The 19,737-nt window shown below is 34.6% G+C and overlaps 1 long non-coding RNA gene across 1 annotated transcript in view; it reads right to left on the reverse strand.

The window, feature by feature from the left end:
- Window positions 1-373: 373 nt before the first annotated feature.
- The window catches only part of LOC123934490, a 37,958-nt gene continuing 18,594 nt past the window's right edge, over window positions 374-19,737 (reverse strand). Inside the window, exons 2-3 of the long non-coding RNA XR_006816802.1 lie at window positions 6,754-6,901; window positions 374-429 (exon numbers count right to left, since the gene is read on the reverse strand). This is a non-coding gene — a long non-coding RNA (uncharacterized LOC123934490). The remainder of the gene's footprint in view (window positions 430-6,753; window positions 6,902-19,737) is intronic.

The following is a 19,737-nucleotide window of genomic DNA, read 5'->3' on the forward strand; positions in this document are numbered from 1 at the left end:
ACAATCTTTTTTTTTTTTTTAATGGAGGATACACAAACAAAGCATTCTTCTAGAAGAATGGATGATTTCCTTCCTTCACAACTTCCACATTTTTCCTGGTTTATTACATCCTTGTCCATATTTCCATCATAAATAACTAAAATAGGAAAACACAGGTACTTTCCCCATTAAAACAACTTAAGAAGAGAAGCTCCCTTTATTTTTTTTATTTTTTTTTAATTTATTTATTTATTTTTATTTTTTTATTTACAGCATAACAGTGTTCATTGTTTTGGCATCACACCCAGTGCTCCATGCAGTACGTGCCCTCCCTATTACCCACCACCTGGTTCCTCAACCTCCCACCCCAATCCACCACCCCCCCCCCGCCGCCCCTTCATAACCCTCTGGTTGTTTTTCAGAGTCCATAGTCTCTCATGGAGAAGCTCCCTTTAAAAGAAATAAAATTTTTCTATTAACCACAAATGAACCAAACAACCAACTTAACATCAGAACATTTAGTCAAGCCATTTGTATCATCTTCATTCATTATTTAAATAGGCATTTAATAATTAAACAGTTTAGAAGTCTCGAAAATATGCAAAATGAGAAATATAGTGCCTTTTAAGGTGCTTTTAGCTCACTTAATAGGAAAACACATGCCTATTTGAGAATAGAAGCTATATGAAGACAAATAAAATGGCATCTTACTGAGTTTCTAGAATGGTTAGAAAACATTTTGGTTGTTCAGATCAAAGGTCACCAATGTATTAAAGTAGTTGGAAATATGGGTATATTAATTATTACACTGTGTTGCACTTTTCAGAAATAACCCAACAAGATCTTAACTCCTGAAATTATCTTCCTTTTTGTGAAGGTTAACATTCACTTCCATGGATTGTGGTTTTAGAACTATATTACTAAGACTCCGGTATCATTTAATAAGTTATCTAGAGGTTATTTACAATTCTGAACAACAATATTATTCCATATAGAATAGACAAAAGTAATACCTTATCTTTCTTAAACTTTGAAAATTGTTTTTATTGATAAAAATTTTACTCATTATCATTAATTATTATTAATTAATAACTATCATTAGTTGAAGTACTTGACAGATTCCAGTGCACTTAAGAAAAATTGCATTAAGGCCATTCAAAGAAGGGGTCATCTATGATTTATGGTAGATTTTTTTAAAAAACAAAGATGATTCAGTAGTGATATTGAAGGAAATTTTCATATAGGATAGTCTATTATAACCAGAGTTTTATAAATAGAATTATATAGGTCTTCTTAGTGTGACAGATGTCTGAACATACCAATCAAATGTGTCATGCTTTTTGCACCAAAGTTCTCTTAAATTAGTATCTTTGTTAATTGCTCCTAAATTAACCAAGAAAAATGCTTTTGTTAATAAATATCTTGTATCTTCGAGGAAGCCTACAGATAATCCTTTGTTCAGAAGAGGCTAAATTTGTAGCATAATGTCATCAGAGTGGATTAACTGGAGTGGCCAGAAGTTTTTATATTTTCATTTCAAAATGGTTGGTCCAATGTATCACTTTCTTTTTTTCTAAGATTTTATTTATTTATTTGACAGGGAGATTACAAGTAGGCAGAGAGAGAGAGAGAGAGAGAGAAGCAGGCTCCCTGCTGAGCAGAGAGCCTGATGTAGGGCTCGATCCCAAGACCCTGAGATCATAACCTAGGCCGAAGGCAGAGGCTTAACCCACTGAGCCACCCAGGGGCTCCCAGTGTATCACTTTCATCCTGATCATAGAGCCATTAAAATACATGAACAGGTTTAACTCTTCTGCTTAATATTCATTGAAATAAATCTTAGTTAAACCTAATCTTTAGGCATATATAGGTATATAGTACTCACATACTCCCTATAATCAAAGCAATGTCCTGCCTTGTAGTTTCTTAATTAAATATGTTTACATACAGATAAACAGTTTTTCTCTTTCTAACTTTCTAGGGATATGCTGTGTTTTGTCAGTGGGAGACAAGTTTTCTGGGGATTTTCAATCTAAGATACAGTAAACCATCTCCTATCAACTTGCTCAAGGTCTGTTCATTGTTAAACTGCTTTACTGAGGTCATCTGTGCACCAAACGTTTTCAATAAAGTCACTCCTTTATATATCAATTTGGCCATATTTCTTTATAATACTGAACTGCTTCAATGATATCCTATTTCTGGATTTGTTGTTAGATAAGATAGTGTCCTGAAAGTGTTTAATTGAAATACAGTGAACTGAGTTGGAAGCTCCTTTGAAGTTAATTAGTAAAAGATCTCAAACTCAATGTAACTAAGTAAATAATATTGAGTAAATACAAAAGCTCCTCCTGCTAACCATGTGAACTTCCCATTGTTCTTTGAATAGTCTGGGGAAAAAAACAATTGTTGATTTGCTACAAGATCAAAGTCTCAGATTGAATTCAGCCTTCTCTCTTTATCTACACCATGTATAGTTTTCTGAGCCAACCACAAACTTATAATGACCTAGGTGAGCAATCCAAAGGAAAACCAGTTACTCCAAGCTCAAAGTAAATTGCACCTTATTACTGCCCCTACTGCAGAAAATCTATGCAAATGACCTTCTTTCTGAAGGAATTTCAAAATTATGTATTTTCCCCTATGCTTCAAGGGCCTTTGGCCCTGCCCCCTCAAATGTAAGGATCAATGATGCATCTTATCTGTGCAGATAGAATAAAACAGACCAAATCAACTTGAGTCCAAAAATTGGTAGAGACTAACCTAGAGAACTTTAAGACTATCACTCAACATCATAAATCTTAAATAATTGACTAAAGAGACATTTTATTCTCAAAAAGGAGATTTCACTAGATTTTCAAATCTCAGAAATGTTTGCTAAAATGACACCAGGGTAGATGTGCATTCAACAGCTATAGGATCTGGGCAGTCTGCCGTGTTCCAGGCTTGAAAAAAACTGAAGCAGCTGTGTCTGAATTTATTTCATCTTCTACTTGAGGGACAATTATTAAACTACATTTTCTAAAATATTTAAGTCTTAGTTTGGATGTATTGAGTATCAAAGACAATAAATTCAAAATGATTAAATAAGCAAGGTATGAAATTTCAGGTTCTGTCTCTCATGAGGCATGTCAACCAATCCATTTCTATAGAGAAATGTTTATGGGATAGAAACTGTTGACTCAGTGTAATAGAGTCCCTCAATAAAATGAGGAATGTGGATAAGAAGGTAGTAGCAAGAGATGATTATATTGGAGGTGAAGACAAAAGAAATAATGTTATATGGAGAAGGAGGGATATTGTAGAATAATAAATATGATTGCAGTAATCTTTACTTTTTTAGCATATCATTGAATCCCAATATGTTCTGGCTGGTCCAAGTCCATTTGTAAAAGAAAAATATTTCTTCTATGCCATCCTTTGTACTTCCTAACCTAGCCTTATCTCATCTCACACACACACACACACACACACACACACACACACACACACAACTGCAGACTTCAAAGTTTCTAACAAGAATATAAGCACCCTATATTAACAAATTTTCACTTATTCACCACCAGCTTCTGATTTTCCCATTCTGAGGTCATTCTAACACCCTAACATACTAACCCCATTTAGGAAGTAACCAAGCTTTCAAGCTGCCCAGCTAAGTGTGCTTCCTGATTGCTGACTTTTAAAAGTTTATCTGCTAATGTATCTGCTACCACCTCATTTTTACCCTTTCGCAGAGAACCTATACAAACACACATGCGTGTGTGTGTACACATACACATGCATACACACAGTTGATAACTTTTTATGCTTTGGGGTTACTTTGAGGACCATAGCTATCTGAGTTTTCACAGAAATTTTAATAATAAGATCATTTTTATTACAAATAACTGATTTGGGTTTTTTTTTTAAATAACTGATTATTTTATAAAAAGTTAGGAACAATCTGGTTGTTCATATTTATTATCTTGGTACTTCCTGAATAAAAAGATGACCAATCAAATAGTAAATGAAATAGAAATAATAGAAGAAACAAGCATCAGCAGTACCTTATTTCATCACATAAATATTATACCACAAATGGGTTTGTTAATTTTATATATTGAAAATAACATATAATTAGAGGTGTCAAGTGTAATAAATATTGTGCTAACCTAATGTTAGCAGACTCCTAGGTTACAAAATGAACACTACTATAGTTCCATCTTAGTATTTTAAGAGACATTATTATACTTGTGATTATAAGGTGATCACAGTTTTTTGAACATGGGTTTGAAGCTTTGAAGGATCATGATATCTATGTTTTATATTACATAATCTATTTAAAGTAGTCTATGGATAAAAATATTATTTTCTTTCATTACAGCTTTTAACTCCCAAGTTTCTTTTTATCCTGTTGTTGCAGCTCAACCTCCAGACAGGTAGCAGACAAAACCTTGACCTTTGATTAGTGAAAAGAATACCTTGAGATGGAAAAGACAAAGGCACAGCCAAGAAGGTTTTGAGGATATGAGCAAATAACTTCAAAACTTGCAGAGATCCCTGAGCAATGTTTATTATATGTTTATTCTCTTATCCCTTCCTCATTACATGACCTTGTCTTTATTGTCCATGAGACCAAGAATTTTGTTTCAAAATGCCATGTTACAACTGCCCCATTCATCTTATTTGCTTCTGGCAGACTCTGAAGTTAGGAAAAGGACACATTGTGGTCCATTCTAGACATCATAAAAAAAATTATTTTGTGTTGTTAATGACTAAAAAGTGCAGTCAGATTTTTCAGCCAAAAGTTCTCTCTTTCTTTTGTGTAAGTCTCTGTCTCCAGAAGAAGATTGGCTTAACTTTGAAGAAATTTTATGACAGATAATTTTAATATTGTGATAGTCACTTAAAAAATCTGATAGATGTTTTTAAAATTGTGATAGCCACTCTAGGTTTAATATCAACAATGATAAATTGTTATTTTATTGTTGTTTATTATTGTTATTGTTTTATGAATGTGGTACACATAATTAAAATAGTTAAGACTCATCAGTACTGTGCAGTGTTTGTTTAACTTGCTATTTATCCCATTCAACCTTGCTAACCTAGAAAAATTGATAACATATGTCATTTACCAAAAAGTTTTAGAGATGAATAAATTGGAAACAATAAAGCTATCTTTGGAGCTGCCATAAAGCAACTCAAAAACTGGTATAGAGTTTTTATAGCTCCTGCCAAAAGAGCTGAAAAAATAGTGAAATAATTAAAAGAAAATTGTATTTCTTTCTTTTGCAGTTACAAACAGGGACTAGGTTGCCAGGTGTACTTTAAAAAAACACCTTTTTGCCTAATAACTACCAGATACACTTTGTGGACTATAGGACAGACACATAGGCAATCAAACCACAATGACCTACCCAGCCTTTTAATAAGATTTCCACTATTTGTCACCACTCTCTGTATGCTTATTTTTATTACTTAAATCCAGCCCTCTGCCCACCTAGGTTAGTTTTCCTACTTTTCCCTACATTGTCTTGCTTGTATTTATAGGCACCATATTCTTTTTGGTATCTTCTCTTAACTAAAACTTTTCTCATTCAAGAAGTCTCCGACTTCAATGAACAATATTGTTCCTTCCATTTTCAAGTGTCTATTCTTGAAGTTAGCTGAGAAAGATCATGGTACATTTGGGGAACTACCCGTAGTTTGGCATGTGCATAGTAGATACACGGTGTGACTGGGATTGATGAGAAGTGAGATTGGTAAAGTAATCAGGGACTTTGTTGAGAAAGTTTATACCTCATCCCAGAGGTAACAGGTAACCTTTGGATTTAAGGAGAAGGCATAGAGGAAAAGAGAATAAAAGGACACCTGTTGTGGTAGTCCAGACTCAATTCAAAAGAGCTTGAAATAAAGCAGTAATAAGTAAGAATGGCGAAGCGAGAACACAATTGAAAGCTATTAAGAGAAATGACTGTAATTACTGGATTATTTGATGTAGGAGGAAAGAAAGTGTGAAAAGTTCAGTTTAACTCCGTGCTTTCTGATGTGGAGAGATGGTGGTGCCATTAACCAAGTTGCCATATAGAGGAGAATGGAGGAGAGGTGGTGGTAATGATACCAGTTTGTGACAAATGAAGATGGAGATTCCTGAGTAACATTTAGGTGCTGTTGTCCAAAATTCATCTAAGATAAGCCCTGACATTCAACATACCCCAGATGAAGAAGAAAAAAACCATAGTGTTTATCAATATTGTACTCATATGTAAGGTTAGCAGTTGTATAAAGCATTATCAGAATATTTGATCTTAATATTACCCTTTAGAGTCATCATCATATGTAATAGTAGCTATATTGTACATAAAAATAAGGAAACAAAGGCTCAAAAATGACAAAATATGTTGTTAAATGCTGCAGATACAATTAAAAGAATGTGGAATTGGAACACTTGTATGGCAGTGATGGGTTCCAAAGTAACCTGTAGCTCAGGAAAAAAATGCTTGTAACAAATTCTCTGACTTCCAGAATCAACATCATGTTGTTCTATGTTAAATTAAAGATGAAATACTTCAAGAAGAAAGTAACAAATTACATGTTTACATAAAACAACTATTATAAATATAACTAATTTTTATAGATTTCTGTGCTTTCTGTAGTTATAAATAACCTAAAAAATAAATTTCCTTTTTTCCCCTATTTTTTTTATTTTGGTAAAATGTAGTTAACATAAAATTTACCCATCTTAGCTAATTTTAAGTGTACAGTTTAATGGTATTAAATATATTTATGGGGTACCTGGGTGATTTAGTTAAGCATCTGACTCTTGATTTCAGCTCAGGTCACGATTGCAGTGTCTTGGGATTGATCCTTGTGTTGGACTCCTCACTGAGTGCAGAGTCTGCTTGTCACTCTCCCTTCCCCCAATTGTGTGCACTCTCTCTCTCTAAAATAAATAAAATATTAAATGAATAAATAAGTATACTCATAATATTGTCCAAACATCACCACCATCCACCCCATAACTCTTTTTAACTTGTAAAATTGAAACTCTATATCCATTAAATAAGAACTCACAATCCAATCTCCAACCCATGGAAACCACCATTCTACTCTCTGTATCTGTGATTTTGACTATTCTAAGTATGTCATATAGTGGAATGATACAGTATTTGTCTTTCTGTGACTGGCTCTTTCACTTATCATAATGTCATCAAGGTTCATCCATGTCAAGCCATATGTCACAGTTTTCTTCCCTTCTAAGGCTAAATAATTTTTCATTGAATATTTATACCACATTTTGCTTATCTTTCATCCAACAGTGGATACTTGTGTTGCTTCCATGTTTTAGCTTTAATGAAATAATGCTGTTTATGAACATGGGTGCACTAATGTCTCTTCGAGACTTTGCTTTCAATTCATTTGAGCATACACAGAAGTGTAATTGCTTCATCGTATGGTAATCCTTTCTTTTTTTGTTTTTGGTGGAACTGCTATATTGCATTCCACAGCAGCTATACCATTTTATATTCCTACCAATACTGCACAACAGTTTCAATTTCCCCACATGCTGGGCATTATTTGTTATCTTCCTTTTTGTTACTTTGTGGAGTTTGTTTTGTTTTGTTTTTATATAGGTCCCATCCTAATAACTATGAGGTGGTATCTCAGTGATGTTTTGATTTGCAGTCCCTTAACGATGAGTGATGTCAAGCATCTTTTCATGGACCTATTGGCCATTTTTACATACTCCTTGGATAAATGTCTATATAACTCTTTTGCCCATTTTTGAGTCATTATATAATTCTTTTTATTGTGGAATGTTAGAAGATCTCTCTATATTCTGAATATTAACCTCTTATCAGATACATGATTTGCAAATATTTTCTCCCATTCTGTTGGTTGTCTTTTTACTCTGTTGATGTTGTCTTTTGATGAACATTTTAAAAATACTTTGTGAAATCTCATTTGTCTTGTTTTTCTTTTTTTGCCTATTCTTTTGGTGTTATACTGAAGAAATCATTGCCAAATCCAATGTAGCAAAGATTTCACCTTGTTTTCTTCTAAGAATTTTATAGTTTTAGGTCATACATTTAGCTTTTTGATCCATTTTGAATATATGGTGTTAGGTAAAGGTCCAACTTCATTCTTTAGCATGTGGATATCCAATTTTCCCAACACCATTTCTTTTTTTTTTTTTTTTTTTTTTTTTTTCCAACACCATTTCTTGAAAAGACATCATCACTGAATGGAATCAGGAGCCTTATCAAAAATGATTTAACCATGCATGTAAGAATTTATTGCTGGGCTCTCTATTTTTTTCATTGTTCTATATGTCCGTCTTTATACCAGTACTGCATGGTTTTGAGTGCTATATCTTTTCAATAAGTTTTGAAATCATGTATCATGAGTCCTTCGTCTTTGTCCTTTTTTCAAGACTATTTTAGTTATTTTGGGTCCCTTGAGATTCCAAATACATTTTAGGATGGGTTTTCTATTTCAGCAAGTAACATCATGGGATTTTGATAGAGATTTCATTGAATCCATATATCACTCTGGGTAGTGTTGACATCTTAACAGTGTTAAACATGAGATGCATTTCCATTTATTTATGTCTTTTTTTCCTTAGCAATTTTTGTAGTTTTCACTGTACAAGTGTTAACTTCCTTGGTCAAGCTAATTGATTTTTTTCATGGTATTGTAAATGGAACTTTTTTTTATCATTTCGCTATTACTTTGATTTCAAAATATATTTATTCACCCCAGACAATAATGTAAACAAATTATGAGATCCTTTTTAAATTGTTCATTCTTAATGCCTACAAGTGCAACTGATTTTTGTGTGTTGACTTTGTATCCTGCTACACTGTTGAATTCATTTATTATCTCCAGCTGTGTGTGTGTGTGTGTGGGAGAGAGAGAGAGAGAAAGAAAGAGTGAGTGTGTAATCATTAGAGTTTTCTGTATGTAAGATCCTATCATCTGCAAACAGAGGTAATTTTACCTCTTTCAATTTGGATGCATTTTATTTCTTTTTCTCACTTAATTGCTCTGGCTATAGCTTCCACCACTGTCCTGAATAGAAGTGTTGAAAGAGGGCATCCTTACTTTATTTCTGATCTTAAAAGAAGTCTTTTACCCCTGAGTATGATATTCACTGTGGGTTTTTCATATATAACTTCTATTAAGGTAGTTTCCTGCTTTCCCTAATGTATTATGTGTTTTTATCATAAAAGAATGTTGAATTTTATCATTTTTTCTACATTAAATGAGATGATCATGTGATTTTCCTCATTGTTCTGTTAATGTGATATAATTTACTGATCAATTTTCATATGCTATGATATCCTTGAATTCCATGAATAAATCTCACTTGGTCATGGTGTATAATCCTCTTAATATGTTGCTGAATTCTGTTTCCTAGTATTTTGTTGAGGAATTTTGTGTTAGTGTTCATTAGGGATAGTGATCTATGTTTTTCTGTGTGATATTCTTTTCTGGCTTTGACATCAGAATAATGCTAGTCTTACAGAATGAGTCAGGAAGTGCCCCATAATTTCAATTTTTTAGAAACATTTTAGAAAGATTAAGATTAGTTCAGTTTAAATGTTTGGTAGAATTCACAAGTGAAGCCATCAGGTCCATGGTTTTAATTTTTCAGAAGCGTTTTGATTATTGATTCAATCTCCTTTTCTATTTACAGTTTCAGTCTTCATAATATATTCTTGGTAGGTATTGTGTTTCTAAAAATTTTTCTTCATTTCATTTAGGTTATCCAATTTGAGTATAATTGTTCATAGTACTCTCTTATAATCTTTATTTCTATAGAATTCATAGTAATGTCCTCAATTTCATTTTTGATTTTAGCAATTTGAATCTTCTCTCTTTTTTCTTAGTCCATCTGGCTAAATGTCTCTCAATTTTGTAAATATTTTAAAAGAACTAACATTAGTTTTATTGATCTTTTTCTATTGTTTTTCTCTTCTCCATTTATTTTACCTCTCATGTATCATTCCCTTCCTTCTGCTCACTTTTAGTTTAGTTCGTTCTTTCTCTAGTTCCTTAAATTATATATTTAGGTTGTTGGTTTGAGGTACTTCTTGTTGTTTATTTTTTAATGTAAGCATTTAGAGCTATAAATTCCTCTTTTGGCACTGACTTTGCTTCATCCCATAAGTTTTGATATATTGTATTTTCATTTTCTTTAGACTTTAAGTATATTTTTTCGGTTTAAAATTTTTTCAGTGTTCCAAGACTCATCGTTTATGCACCAGGCCCACTGCTCCATGCAATATATGCCCTCCTCAATACCCACCACCAAGCTTACCCATCCCCCCACCTCCTTCCCTTCCAAAACCCTCAATTTTTTTCTAAGGGTCCACAATTTCTCATGGTTCATCTCCCCCTCCAGTTTCCCCCAATTAACTTTTCCTTTCCTTTTTTTTTTTAAAGATTTTATTTATCTATTTGACAGCGAGAGAGAGATCACAAATAGGCAGAGAGAGAGAGAGAGGGAAGCAGGCTCCCCGCCGAGCAGAGATCCCGATATGGGACTCAATCCCAGGACTCCGAGACCACGACCCGAGCCGAAGGCAGCGGCCCAACCCACTGAGCCACCCAGGCGCCCCTCTTTCCTTTTCTTAATGTCCTCCATGTTATTCCTTATGCTCCGCAAGTAAGTGAAACCATATGATAATTGACTTTCTCTACTTATTTCACTTAGCATAATCTCCAGTCCCGTCCATGTTGATACAAAATTTGGGTATTCATCCTTTCTGATGGCTGCATAATATTCCATTGTATATATGGACCATATATTCTTTATCTATTCCTCTATTGAAGGGCATCTTGGCTCTTTCCACAGTTTGACGATTGTGGCCATTGTTGTTATGAACATTGGGGTACACATGGCCCTTCTTTTCACTACATCTGTATCTTTGGGGTAAATACCCAGTAGTGCAATGGCTGGGTCATAGGGTAGTTCTATTTTTAATTTTTTGAGGAATCCCCATACTCTTTTTCCAAGTGGCTGCACAACTTGCATTCCCACCAACAGTGTAAGAGAGTTCCCCTTTCTCCACATCCTCTCCAAAATGTGTTGTTTCCTGCCTTGTTAGTTTTTGCCTTTCTAACTGGTGTAAGGTGGTATCTCAATATGACTTTTGATTTGAATCTCCCTGATGGTTAAGGATGATGAACATTTAACATGTGTCTGTTAGCCATTTGTATGTCTTCATTGGAGAAGTGTTTGTTCATGTCTTCTGCCCATTTTTTTTTACATGATTATCAGGATTTTGGTTGTTGGGTTTGAGGAGTTCTTTATAGATCTTGCAAATCAACCCTTTGTCTGTAGTGTCATTTGGGAATATCTTCTCCCATTCTATGGGTTGCCTATGCTTTGTTAACTGTTTCCTTGCTGTGCAGAAGCCTTTAATCTTGGTGAAGTCCCAAAAGTTCATTTTTGCTTTTGTTTCCTTTGTCTTTGTAGACATGTGTTGAAAGAAGTTACTGTGGGTGATGTTAGAGAGGTTACTGCCTATATCCTCCTCTAGGATTTTGATAAATTCCTGTCTCACATTGAGGTCTTTCATCCATTTCGAGTTTATCTTTGTGTATAGTGTAAGGAAATCGTCGAGTTTCATTCTTCTACACATAGCTGTCCAATTTTCCCAGCACCATTTATTGAAGAGACTTTATTTTTTCCACTGGGTATTTTTCCCCCTGCTTTGTTGAAGATTAGTTGACCATAGAGTTGAGAGTCCATATCTGGGCTCTCTACTCTGTTCCATCGGTCTATGTGTCTGATTTTGTGCTAGTGCCAGGCTGTCTTGGTGATCACTGCTTTGCAGTAAAACTTGAAATCAGGCAATGTGATGCCCCCAGCTTTCTTTTTCTTTTTCAACATTTCCTTAGCAATTCAAGGTCTTTTCTGATTCCATACAAATTTTAGGATTGTTTGTTCCAGCACTTTGAAAAATGTCACTGGTATTTTATTTATTTATTTATTTTTGTCAGCGTAACAGTATTCATTGTTTTTGCAAACACCCAGTGCTCCATGCAATACATGCCCTCCCTATTACCCACCACCTGGTTCCCCCAACCTCCCACCCCCGCCCCTTCAAAAACCTCAGATTCTTTTTCAGAGTCCATAGTCTCTAATGGTTCATCTCTCCTTCCAATTTCACTCAACTTCCTTCTCCTCTCCATCTCCCCATGTCCTCCATGTCATTTGTTATGCTCCACAAGTAAGTGAAACCATATGATACTTGATTCTCTCTGCTTGACTTATTTCACTCAGCATAATCTCTTCCAGTCCCGTCCATGTTGCTACAAAAGTTGGGTATTCATCCTTTCTGATGGAGGCATAATACTCCATCGTGTATATGGACCACACCTTCCTTAACCATTCATCCGTTGAAGGGCATCTTGGTTCTTTCCACAGTTTGGTGACCGTGGCCATTGCTGCTATAAACAGTGGGGTACAGATGGCCTTTTCACTACATCTGTATCTTTGGGGTAAATGCCCAGTAGTGCAATTGCAGGGTCATAGGGAAGCTCTATTTTTAATTTCTTGAGGAATCTCCACACTGTTCTCCAAAGTGGCTGCACCAACTTGCATTCCCACCAACACTGTAAGAGGGTTCCCCTTTCCCCACATCCTCTCCAACACACGTTGTTTCCTGTCTTGCTAATTTTGGCCATTCTAACTGGTGTCAGGTGGTATCTCAATGTGGTTTTAATTTGAATCTCCCTGATGGCTAGTGATGATGAGCATTTTTTCATGTGTCTGATAGCCATTTGTATGTCCTCATTGGAGAAGTGTCTGTTCATATCTTCTGCCCATTTTTTGATATGATTATCTGTTTTGTGTGTGTTGAGTTTGAGGAGTTCTTTATAGATCCTGGATATCAACCTTTTGTCTGTACTGTCATTTGCAAATATCTTCTCCCATTCCATGGGTTGCCTCTTTGTTTTGTTGACTGTTTCCTTTGCTGTGCAGAAGCTTTTGATCTTGAGGAAGTCCCAAAAGTTCATTTTTGCTTTTGTTTCCTTGGCCTTTGGAGACATATCTTGAAAGAAGTTGCTGTGGCTGATATCGAAGAGGTTACTGCCTATGTTCTCCTCTAGGATTCTGATGGATCCCTGTCTCACATTGAGGTCTTTTATCCATTTCGAGTCTGTCTTTGTGTACAGTGTAAGAGAATGGTTGAGTTTCATTCTTCTACATATAGCTGTCCAGTTTTCCCAGCACCATTTATTGAAGAGACTGTCTTTTTCCCACTGTATATTTTTTCCTGTTTTGTCGAAGATTATTTGACCATAGAGTTGAGGGTCCATATCTGGGCTCTCTACTCTGTTCCACTGGTCTGTGTGTCTGTTTTTATGCCAGTACCATGCTGTTTTGGTGATCACAGCTTTGTAGTAAATCTTGAAATCAGGTAATGTGATGCCACCAGTTTTGTTTTTGTTTTTCAACATTTCCTTAGCAATTCGGGGTCTCTTATGATTCCATACAAATTTTAGGATTATATCTATACTGCCTAGAACAATATATACTTTTAATGCCATTCTGATCAAAATTCCACCAGTATTTTTCAAAGAGCTGAAGCAAATAATCCTAAAATTTGTGTGGAATCAGAAGAGGCCACTGGTATTTTGTTCGGGATGGCATCAAAAGTATAGATTCCTCTGGGCAACATAGACATTTTAACAATGTTTATTCTTCTGAGCCATGAGCATGTAATGTTTTTCCATCTTTTTGTGTCTTCGTTGATTTCTTTCATGAGTGTTCTGTAGTTCTTTGAGTACAGATATTTTAACTCTTTGGTTAGGTTTATTCCCAGACCTCTTATGGTTCTTGGTGCTATAGTAAATGGAATTGATTATCTAATTTCCCTTTCTATATTTTCATTGTTAGTGTATAAGAAAGCAACTGATTTATGTTCATTGATTTGGTATCCTGACACATTACTGAATTGCATTATGAGTTCTAGTAGTTTGGGGGTGAAGTCTTTTGGATTTTCCATATAAAGTATCATGTCATCTGTGAAGAGAGAGAGTTTGACTTCTTCTTTGCCAATTTGAATACCTTCTGTTTCTTTTTGTTGTCTGATTGCTGTTGCTAGGACTTCTAGTACTATGTTGAACAACAGTGGTGAGAGTGGGCTTTAAGCAATATTTAAGTAGGCTTTAATTATTTTTAACTTTCCATCATGATATCTTATTTAGTCCACTGGTTACTTAAAAACTGCATTGTTTAATTTCAACAGTTTTTTGAGTTTTTCAGTTTTACTTCTGTTACTGATTTCTAACTTCATTCTGTTGTGGTTGGAGAATGTGCATTGCATGATATCTACCTTTTAGAAACTATTGAGATGTAATTTGTAACCTAATATAGGTATTTCCTAGAAAATGTTCCACATGCACTTGAGAATAATGTATATGCTATTGTTATGTAGAGTGTTCTGCATATTTATTAGATCAAGCTGATTTATTGTGTTCTTTAAGTTTTCTATTTCCTTATTTTTCTTCTGTCTGATTATTCTATCCATTACTGAGAGTAGTTTATTGAAGTTCCCAAATACGATTGTAGAATTGTCCATTTCTCCTTTCATTCCTACCACTTTTTACCTCATGTATCTTGATGGTCTGTTACGAGGTGTGTAAATGTTTCTGATCACTGTGTTATTGTGCCTTATTGGAACTTTTATTAATATAATGTCCTTCTTTGTCTTTTATATACTTTTAAAGTTTAAACTCTATGTTGCCTGATATTAGTATAGTCACTCCTGCTCTCTTTTGGTTGCTATTTGGATGAAATACCATGTTCCATCTTTACACTTTCAGTCTTTTTGAGTCTTTAGATCTAAAGAGAATCTCTTATAGACAGGATGTAGTTGAATCACTTTTTTTTTTCTAAATCAATTCTGCCAAATTCTGATTGGAGAGTTTAAACCACTTATATTTAAAGTAATTACTGAGGCAGCTGGGTGGCTCAGTTGGTTAAGCTTCTGACTCAATTTTAGCTCAGGTCATGATCTCGGGGTTGTGAGATAGAGCCCGGCATCAGGCACATGGCTGGGTTTGGAGCCTGCTTAATATTCTCTGTCTTGTTCTCCCTCTGCACCTCCCCACCAATCTAAAAATAAAAGTAATTACTGATAATAAGGAACTTCTGTCATTTTGATATTTGTTTTTATAGGCCTTATTGATTTTTGTCCCTCTTTTCCTACATTACTTTCTTCTTTTGTGTTTAGTTGATTTTTTAATGATAAAACATGTCAGTCTCTTTATTATAGTTTATTTTCTACAGTTTATCTTCTTTGTGGTGATCTTAGTAATCTTAAACTTATAACACTATACTTTGATTATATACCAGATTAACTTTAATAACATACTAAAAATCTGTTCCTTTAATAGTTCTATATCCACTCCTTTAGGTTGTTGATGTCACACAATTACATGTTCATTTATTGTGTGCCCTAATACATAAACTAATAAATATTTTAAATGCATTTACTCACTTAAATGCAGAAAACATATTATTCAGTTACAAACCATTTACACAGATACTAGTTCTTAGTGTAAGAATTTAAAATATATTAGTCTCCTATATTATGTAGAAAAAAGTAGACTTACTAACTATTGCTATAATAATGGTAGCTTCTATATTTGCCAATATATTTATTTATTTTTTTCCTAACTTCATTAATTTATTTATTTTTCCAGCATAACAGTATTCATTGTTTTTGCACAACACCCAGTGCTCCATGCAATACATGCCCTCCCTATTACCCACCACCTGGTTCCCCCAAACTCCCACCCCCGCCCCTTCAAAACCCTCGGGTTGTTTTTCAGAGTCCATAGTCTCTTATGGTTCGCCTCCCCTTCCAATTTCCCTCAAACTTCCTTCTCCTCTCCATCTCCCAATGTCCTCCATGTCATTTGTTATGCTCCACAAATAAATGAAACCATATAATACTTGACTCTCTCTGCTTGACTTATTTCACTCAGCATAATCACTTCCAGTCCCGTCCATGTTGCTACAAAAGTTGGGTATTCATCCTTCCTTTTTTTAAAATAAACATATAATGTATTTTTATCCCCAGGGGTACAGGTCTGTGAATCACCAGGTTTACACACTTCACAGCACTCATGATAGCACATACCCTCCCCAATGCCAATATATTTATTTTAATTGAGATTTTATTTCTTCATATTATTTCAAGTTAATGTCTACTGTCCTTTCATTTCACTATGCAGGACTCCCTTGATCATTTCTTGCATGGCACATTTAGTGGTAACAAAATCCTTCCGTTTATCTGGGAATCTCTTATTTCTCCCTCGCTTTTGAAGGACAGCTTTCCCAGATATAAGATTCTGGCTTGACAGATTGTTTTTCTAGTAGCACATTGGATACAACAGCTCACTATCTTCTAGCCTCCAAGGTTTTCCACAAATATTCTGCTGCTAAACTTAAGGAAGATTCCACAGTATGTGATGAGTCATGTCTCTTGCTTTGCAACTTTTCTAAACACAACACTATGAAACTAGAAGTCAACCACAAGAAAAAATGTAGAAAGACAACAAATACATGGAGGTTAAACAAAATGCTACTAAACAATTAATATGTCAATCAGGAAATCAAATAACAAATAAAAAATACATAGCAGCAATGGCCACAATAACCAAAATATGGAAAGACTCCAGGTGTCCAACAATAGAAGAATGGATAAAGAAGATGTGTTAATAATATATAATGGAGTATTACTCAGCCATCCAAAAGAATGAAATCTTACCATTTGCAAGGATGTAGATGCAACTTGAGGGTACTATGCTGAGTGAAATAAGTCAGTCAGAGGAAGATAAATATCATATGATTTCAATCATACGTGGAATTTAAGAAACAAAGCAGGTGAACATAGGAGAAGGGAAGGAAAAATTAAAAAGATGAAAACAGAACGGGGGACAAACTATAAGAGACTCTTAACTCTAGGCAACAAGCTGAGGCATGCTGGAGGGAAGGTAATTGGGAGGATGGAGTAATTTGGTGATGGACTTCAGTGAGGCACTCGATGTAATGAGAACTGGGTGTTACATGCAACTGATAAATCAACAAATTTTACCTCTGAAACTAGTAATACACTATATGTTAATTGAATAGAATTGAAATTTTAAAAATTTACAAGAGTTTAAAAATACATGGGAACAATGCAAATGAAAAGTGGCCTACAATGTTTCAGATGCAGCAAAAGCAGTCCTAAGAAGGAAGCATATAGTGATACAATTGTACCTTAAGAAGCAAGGAAAATCTCAAATAAACAACTTAACCTTACAGATAAAGGAGCTAGAAAAAGAACAATAAACAAAGTCTAAGGTCAGCAGAAGGAAGGAAATACTAAGGATCAGAGCAGAAATAAATGATACAAGAACTAAAAAAAAATCAGAATGGATCACTGAAACACTGAAACCAGGAACTGGTTCTTTGAAAAAAAAAATTGGTAAACTTCTAGCCAGATTTATCAAAAAGAAAAAAAGAAAGGACCCAAATATGTAAAATCATGAGTGACAGAGGAGAAATCACAATGAACACCACAGAAATAGAAACAATTATAACAGAATTTTATGAACATCTATATGCTAAGAAATTGGAAGAAACTTGGAAGAAATGAACCAATTCATATAAACTACCAAAACTGAAACAGGAAGAAGTAGAAAATTAAACAGACTGATAACCAGCAAAAAATTGAATCAGTAATAAAAAATCCCCCAACAAACAAAAGTTTAGGGCCAGATGTTTTCCCAGGGAAATTCTACCAGTTATGTAAGGAACAGTTAATACCTATTATTCTCAAACTATACCAAAAAAATAAGTAGGAAAAATTCTAAATTCATTCTATGAGACCAGCATTACCCTGATGCCAAAACCAGACACAAGCTCCATTAAAAAAGAGAAGTACAGGCCAATATCCTTGATAAATCAGGATGCAAAAATTCTCAATAAAATACTAGCAAATCAAATACAATACATTGAAAAAATCATTCACCATGATCAAGTGAGATTTATTCCTGGATTACAAGGGTGGTTCAATATTTGGAAATCAGTCAAGATGCTATACCACCTTAATCAAAGAAAATATAAAAACCATGTGATCGTTTCAACAGATCCAGAAAAAGTATTTGACAAAGTACATCTACTCATGATAGAAACAATCAACAAAGTAGCTTTAGAGGCAACATACATAAAAAGAAAAACCATATCATCCTCAATGGAAAAAAAAAGAGAGCTTTTCCCTAAGGTCTGGAAAAATAGAGGATGTCCACTCTCACCAATGTTATTTAACATAACATTGCTGCCATGAACATTGGGGAAAATGTGCCCCTTTTTTTCATTACATCTATATCTTTGGGGTAAATACAATACTGCAATTGCTGGGTGATAGGGTAGCTCTGTTTTAAACCTAGTGAAGAAACTCCATACTGTTTTACAGAGTGGTTGCACCAGCTTGCATTTCCACCAACAGTGTAAGTGTTCCTCTTTCTCCACATCCATACCAATATTTGCTATTCCCTGTTTTGCTAATTTTAGCCATTCTAATTGGTGTAAGGTGGTGTCTCATTGCGGTCTTGATTTGTATTTCCCTGATGGCAAGTAATGTGGAACATCTTTTCACGTGTCTGTTGACTATTCTGTCTTCTTTGGAGAAGTGTCTGATCATGTTTTCTACCCATTTCTTGACTGGATTATTTTTTTTTATAGGTATTGAGTTTGAGAAAATTATCGATCTTAGATACCAGCCCTTTATCTATTATGTCATTTGCAAATATCTTCTTTGCTTTTCTTTCCCTTGCCTTAGAGACGTGTCTTGCAAGTTGGTGTGGCCAAGGTCAAATATGTTACTGCCTGTGTTCTCTAAGATTCTGATGGATTCCTGATTCACATTTAGGTTTTGCATCCATTTTGAGTTTATCATTGTGTATGGTATAATAAAATGATCCAGTTTCATTCTTCAGCATGTGACTGTGCAATTTTCCATTTACTGAAATGCACCATTTATTGAAAAGACCGTCTTTTTTTTTCATTGGATAGTCTTCCCTGCTTTGTCAAAGATTAGTTGACCATAGAGCCAAGGGTCCATTTCTGGGGTCTCTATTCTGTTCCACTGATCTACGTGTTTGTTTTTGTGCCAGTACCATGCTGTTTGATGATAACAGCTTTGTAATATAGCTTGAAGTCAGGCATTGTGATGCCCCCAGCTTTGGTTTTCTTTTTCAATTTTCCCTGACTATTGGGACTTTTTTCTGGTTCCATACATATTTTAGGATTATTTGTTTCAGCTCTGTGAAAAATGCTGATGATATTTTGATAAGGATTGCATTGAATTATAGATTGTTTAAGTAGCATAGACATTTGAACAATACTTTTTCTTGCAATTTTTGTGTCTTCCTCCATTTCTTTCATAAGTGTTCTGTAGTTTCTAGAGTACAGATGCTTTACCTCTTTGGGTAGACTTACTCCTAAGTATCTTAGGGGTTTTTGTGCAATTGTAAATGGGATTGATTCCTTAATCTCTCTTTCTTCAGTCACATTGTTAGTGTATTGAAATGCAACTGAATACTGTGCACCAATTTTGTATCCTGCCACATTGCTGAATTGCTGTATGGGTTCTAGTAATTTGGGGGGGTGGAGTCTTTTGGGTTTTCCACATAAAGTATCGTGTCATTTGTGAAGAGAGAGTTTGACTTCTTCTTTGCCCATTTGAGTGTCTTTTACTTCTTTTT

The sequence above is a fragment of the Meles meles genome, chromosome X (assembly GCF_922984935.1).
Source record: "Meles meles chromosome X, mMelMel3.1 paternal haplotype, whole genome shotgun sequence".
NCBI classification, from domain to species: Eukaryota; Metazoa; Chordata; class Mammalia; order Carnivora; family Mustelidae; genus Meles; species Meles meles.